The 6,852-nt window shown below is 43.8% G+C and overlaps 1 pseudogene across 1 annotated transcript in view; it reads left to right on the top strand.

Moving 5' to 3' along the window:
• The window catches only part of LOC311601301 (actin, cytoplasmic 2-like), a 473,705-nt pseudogene that overhangs the window by 431,821 nt on the left and 35,032 nt on the right, over positions 1 to 6,852 (top strand). The window lies entirely within an intron of this gene.

Raw genomic sequence — 6,852 nt, forward strand, 5'->3', positions numbered from 1 at the left:
CAAGCCCAAGATTTTAATTTCCCTTTGGTGATATTCTGAATATAGACTTGAGACTGCCTCTCATCATGCTAAAAACACCTCTGTCCAATCTGTATACCAAGTCTTCTGGACTGAGAAAAGAATGTCCATGCTTTTACTGGGTCTTAAAGGCATAAGCCTACCCCATATGTCTTATAGACACAACTTTAACTTTTGTCCCTAGTCTGTATTTGTCTCAGCATGTTTTTACCTGGCTAACAGACTCCATCCAGAGCTGCTGAGAGCAGGACCTGCTGGAAATTGATGTAAACCAGTCTCGCAGATGTGACTACTCCTGTCTCTTCAGCTTGATTAGTTAAACAGACGCTTTTGGTAAGTGCCCCATTATCTAGTCTTTGACTACCTTTTCAGCCTTTCTAGGCCCCAATAATGTTACCAGGAAAAAAGTGACAGAAGAGAATGACTTTGCCCATTGTCCCACCTAATAGGCTGTTTGTGGTGTCCATGGAGACTGATATACAGTGTTTAAAATACCACTTCATTCATCACTTGAATTTTCCGGTTTCTAACAGCCCACACGTTGCCGAAGCAGATAGATTATCCCCAGGTTGCAATAAAGAGCCAATGCTCTGCTTTCAAAGCACAATCCCCCTTTGGATGCTATGTTCCATGTCTCTAACATGGTCTGTGGTTCTAAAGGACTCTGTGCCTCTGGATGGACAACCTGAGGTGCCGGTTCAATTGTCCTGGGCGAGCCCACCTGGTCAGGGTTGATATCCTGAGATCCCCTCATTAAACCCCATCCTATTATAATGTCTACAAAAAATTTTTAAAAAAGACTCAACTAGACCTTTGGCTGTTAGCCAAAGCTCTGGACCTCGTGATCATCTATGGGACTTTTAGAGAGGAAAAACTACTGTAACATGTTTGGAATCAGTGCTTATGTTAGCCCTCCACATACATTATTTACTTGGAAAGTCCCTCTGCTCCAAAAAGTAGGGAATGATTCCAGATTATTTGTATCACCTGTTTCTCTCTAATTTTACAGATTTCCCATCCAAACTAGCCAAAGACGCATTGTACAAGTTACAGCATTTAATCTGCTTTACAACCCTCCACCTCCATTCAATATTATGACTACAGTGTGTGTACTGATAATTCTTTTCACAATACTAGAAGGTATTTGTTGGTTGGAGGACATAAGAGTCTCTTGGATATTCAGACACCGGTAAACTTACCTGGACTTTAAAAATTAATAATAATTAAAAAGGAGAGAACTTCTACTGCCAGGCCTGATCAACCAAGGCTTTCTCTGAGGCCCTGACCTATGGACAAGGAACTACTTCCTTCTCAAAATTAGCATCGTGTTTGGCAGAGCCAGTAATAGCCTGGGGCCAGGTCTTGGGAGCTTTCCACCCACAAGCACTGAAGTATGGGGAAGGAAGGAATGTAGCTCAGTCTCTAAAACCAGAATTATGCATAGTAGACCTGGTAATGGCTTGGGGTCAGGGCCTTGGGGGAGCTATTGCTTCACATCCTGTGATCTGAACTCTTCCAATCACATGGAGCTGTGATTACCAGAACCAAGGCCACTAGGCGCTCAGTCTATAATGCTCTCAAAGTTCCCTGTGTTTCCCCTGTGATTCCCCTGTATAACTTTGAACAGCTTCCTGCTGACTGTGTCCCACTGTATGATAACATCTGCTCACTTTGTCCCATCTCTCCACTGGAATTGGTGTATAAGATGTAGTACTTCTTATAAACCTGCTTGGCCTAAGACAAAGCTGTAGCAAGATTTTTGGTGTCTTAAAAAACCCAGTTATGGTATGTGAACAGCTTTTGGTGTTAATCCCAGGCTTGGGATGTGGCTGCTTCAGATTGTCCACAGCAGCAGACAATTTGCCTCCTGTGTGCTTGCAGGGCTGCAGTTTTTCCAGCTGAAGATAGTTTAATTCTGGGGACTCTAGAGGGGATAAAAAGACCAGAGCCTCAATAGAGCAGGTCTGGCTCTTAGGGTCCCTGGGTGGGCTCAGCCTTTTGATCACCTGGCAGCACAGCCTCCAGCTCACAGTGTATTGGCTACACATCCAGGTTCAGGCCAAAAGATCCCCACCTCAGGTGAGGGGATGCTCAGCACCACAGAGTACCATTGGTCAGGCCTGCCTGAGCTGCTCCTGTAAAACTGTTGAGGGAAGTTTACAATCATCCACTCAGGTGCCTTTGCCCAGCCCCTGACACATCTTTTCTTTTTCTTTTTCTCTTTTTTCTTTTCTTTTGTTTTTCTTTTTTTGTCCCCAGAGACAGGGTCCCTCTCTGTAGTCTTGGCTATCCTGGACTCACTTTGTAGACCTGGCTGGATTTGAACTCACAGTTCTCATCCTGCTGCTGCCTCCTGAGTGCTGGGATTAAAGGCTTGGTCTTCTGCAGACATTCAGTCTGTGAGATCACTGCAACAGGGTGCTCTAAACATTAGGGACTCTATTGGATCAGGCTCATCCTGAGGACCTCTAAAGAGGGCAGGGGCAAGTGTCCATAACAGCTGGCCTAGAAAGAAGTCAAAAAGGAGTGTCAGGAGTTGGGCCAGGGCTGAATGGAGAATGAGTCTTTGAGAAACCTTGGAAATAAAGATAGGGTGCCCTGCAGCAGGAGGACTGGTGCTGGTGTTGTGGGTGGGGCTGTGACTGCAGAGGTCAATAGTGGTGGGCGGGGCTTGTATGCTAGGGTGGAAGGCTGGGTGGATCTGGACCTATTAAGAGTTAGAGCAGGAAACTTTGTGCACTGTGGAATCCCTTGGGAACAGATGCAGCCCAAGATGGGGGAGGGGCGGTGTTCAGGAGTGCTTAGAGCTGAGGCAGGGAGGTAGACAGACTCAGGCAGGGGTGTGAGAGCAGACCTGGGTGTGCAGGGCCCCCCTGATTACTAGGGAAGCAGGAAGTGGTGAGGTGTTGGGGGCGTTGCTATGGATCCTGCAGTGTGGAGTTAAGGAGCTGCCAGGCTGGGAGGCTAGGAGATCCCATATAAAATAGGGCTGGGCTCTGGATGTTGACCTGAGAGGACACACAGTCACCCTTAGAGCAGGATGGGGCTGTGTAGGTGTATACTAGTGTGGACTTGTGAGAGCTGACTGAAGAGTGGTGGACTGAGCTCTCTTGCTAATGCAGGGCTTGATTGAGGTCTGGCCTTTCACTGATTGCTGGATTGTGTCAGTATAACTTTTGGTCCCTACTTCATGTTGCCCAGAACCGCTGAAGGAGAAGGTGGCCCAGGTCTGTTTCTGCTGCGGCAGTTGTCGTGGGCTGGGCTGTGTGAGTTGTGAGATAAGTGAGCAGGGAATGCAGGGCACCAGGCCAAGGCTATGATGTGAGTGGTCACTTTCTGAGGAGGGGGCAGAAGGCTGAATCCTCCCTTGACCTTCATTTGGCAGAGAACACCTGTAGCAGTGGGGCACTGTGACCTGCTGAGATAGAGTAGTGGGTGGGGGCTGTGGTTGCAAAGGTCAGGGAAGGGCAGTGGGTTTCAACCTTCCTAATGCTGTGACTCTTTAACACAGCCCCTCATGTGTTTCCTTGCTATTTCACAACTGGAATTTTGCCACTTTTAGGGATGGAACCAAATTACAATATAAATAGCTGGTGTGGGGGTCTCGACCCACGGGTGGAGAACCCTGTCTTTGGGGGGAAGTATTGCATATTCTCAGGGAGCAGCTGTGAGTGTTGAGCTAAGGAGCTGTAGATGTGTTTCTGCTGGGCCGTGACAGAAGCTTTCTCTGCTGGGGTAGCTTGTGCAGCAGGTGCTGTGAGTGGGGCTGTGATGACTTAGGTAGTAGTGGTAGGCAGGGCTTGATGCTAAGGTGCAGCTGAGGCTGATGATGTAGGCATAGTGGGCAGAGCTTGCAAGCCAAGGTATGAGCTTTGAGCATTGACAGGTCTGCCTCCTGTCTTGCCAGTTGATGGACACATTGAGGACTGGGTGAAGTGTAAAGTACTGGCAAAACTACTGAATGCAGTGGAGAAGAGGGAGCCTGTTTGTGTGTGCTGCAGCAACTCTTGTTGGCGGGGCTGTGAGTGCTTTCCTAGGTAGGCTGGATTTGGACAGGATATTCCCAGGAAGGGCCAATCGTCTTACCTATCTCCTTTTTGGAAGGAATATTAAGTGTTCACGAGTCCAGCTCTGGTTATCTTAAGTAGGCATTTAACAATGTTATGCCCAAATTTTGAGAGACTCTCTGAACAAACCACCCAAGAGCGGAGTCCAAATCAGTGGCAAGGATGTCTTTATATTGCAGGTTCTAACCCAGGACATACCTCCAATGCGTTGATGCAGCAGGTGCAGGGAAGTGGCCTGGAGTCTCAACTGAGAGGGTTTATTAAATATAGGTTTTAGACAAGGAAATGGGTTTTACAGTATATGATTGGATGACAGAAAAGCTGCAAGCAGAGAGTTACAAGACTTAGAGTTTCATGGTTGGGTATTAGATGTAGTGCAAGTTGGCCTACAGAAAAGATTGGCTGAGGCAGTCATGGTGGCATAAGGAACTTGTGCCTGGCCTTTCCCAATTGGTTCTTGCTATGTGCCAGACCCCCTGCTACTCAGCTTCACCAGCAGAGAGTATATTTGGACTTTCCCAAGGTGAGCTGATTGTGTTGTCAGCAAATATTTTTTTTTTTTCTGTTTAGGCTAGTGTGTGCTTAGTCTGGAATCTGGGTACAGCTTTCGGATAGGTTGAACACAAAATGGAGTTTCCTTTGCAAAATGGAGTCTCTTTTTCAAAAGGGAGTTTGTTTGGTCCTTACAAACAAGATAGTTTTGACTGAGGGTTTTATTTTATATTTTAACCCATTTGTGTGTGTCTACAGATGCAGGCAGATAGCCTAAAAAGCGTATTCAGTATTTGTCATATAAGCCATTCAGTTGTAGAATAATATAATTATTCCTTTCCTAGATGGCCTTAAACAGAAAAGTATAAAAACCCAACATCTGCAGGATCTCAGAAAATGCTAACATCAGGTTGTTTCAGTTTTCTTTAGGGATTTTTAATGATATTCAATATGACTACAAACCATGGCTCAGAGACCCTGAGTTCAATTTCCAACAACTAACCATGTGCTTCAGAACCATCTATAGTGACATCTGGTGCCCTCTTCTGGCGTGCAGGCACACATGCTGTCTAAATAATAAATACATGACAAAGCAGGTAGCCTGAGCAATTCAACATCAAAGACTGCTTCAGCTACTATTTCCTCAAGAAATTGCATGCCTGTTGACTTTAAAAAGGGCTAGTCCCAAGGATCAATCCAAAAAAGACTGGACAAAACAGATACCGCTAGCTTTTGCAGCGCTTGGCCAACATCTTATTTTTCTATGGTTACCCAAAAGATGTTTTCCCCCAAACAGCAAAAAGTAATTTTAAGAGAACGATGTCCCCATTCCCAATATGTGGGGTGGTGGTTTTTGGTGGGTTATCGATGTCCATTTTTGCCTAGGGGGGTTAGTTGTAAGTTAATAAAAGTTTCATTTAAGGATTTCTTCTATCATTCTTTCTCCCTTATTTTTCTATCTTATCTAACATTAGGGAATAAAGGGTGAAGAAGAGACAATATAAGGAAAGAATATAAGGGAGGGTATAGATTTATAGAATAAAAAGTAGATTATTGAATCTGCTGGCCTCAAATAATTTATATTGGTATTCAAATATTTCATATTGGTATTGAAGATTGACAGGAATTTAAGTTTTTTTCTTTTTCAACATTTGCTTTATGTATTGTATATGGTATGTTAATGGAAACTTAAATTGTATATTGTACACTGGTAGGAACTTAAGAACATTTTGTTTGACATTTATGTAATGTTTTATACATGTACAACTTATTTGAACAGGTGAAATACAACTGTTACAACTTGCTCAGTACGGTCAGAGATAGAAATTGTTAGTTGGTCACTTATAAATCTGACTAGATAATAAATTACTTAATTATAGAATAAGCTTTATTAAGTTTTTTGTATATGTTTCCAAAGGAATAGGTTGATGACGGATAGAATAGATAGATAGATGGTCTTCAAACACTTCAGAGATCCAAAGAAAATGGCATTTAATAATAAAGGGCTTTTATGACAGAGAGACACATCTGTTCCTGGCAGCACCTCGAGTCTAATCACGCAGCCATCAAGAAAAGATAGTGGCAGACAGCCACTGGTCTGAAGAACTTTGCTTATCTCTACAGCTGATGACAGAATGACTGTCCACTATAATCAAGCCTGAAACTGAGAAATTAGCTGCCCAGCTTAGCAGGGATTACGTGGGCCAATCCTTCAGGATTCCTGCTTCAGAGCAGTCTGTGAGATGATTTGGACTGGCTAGCTGAAGGCTGGGGTGCCCCAACAATGGAGAGGAACTTGTGACAGTACAGAAGCAGTCTTTAAGATGCCTTGGGCTGGCTGGCTGAAGGCTGGGATGCCCCAACAATGAAGAGGAACTTGTGACTGTCCAGACACTCAGCTCTTTGTCCTGTCAATACTTTTGGAAGTTGCTTGCCTGCACTTCCTTCATATTAAACAGTTTTTCCTTCTGGAATCTCTTATGGGTTGAAGACTAGATAGTAACGGTAGTAATATAAGTTTAGTGTGAAAAATGTAGATATTAGGATAAGAATCAGTAGCATAGGATAGATAGTTGAATAATTTCTTAAAATTTTTAACTACAAACAAACTGACTGTTCCTTGTAAATGTGACTTACTGGATAATTCTTATTTTGTTGTATATAACTTATTTTATCTAATAGAAAGGGGAGATGAAGGAGAGATAAACATGTTTTTGTTTAGATCACAAGTTGAGGATGAGAAAAAGACTTGGGAGAGCAGATAATGTTTATCCCC

This window comes from Acomys minous (genome assembly GCF_964271855.1).
Source record: "Acomys minous genome assembly, chromosome: 7".
In the NCBI taxonomy this organism is placed as follows: Eukaryota; Metazoa; Chordata; class Mammalia; order Rodentia; family Muridae; genus Acomys; species Acomys minous.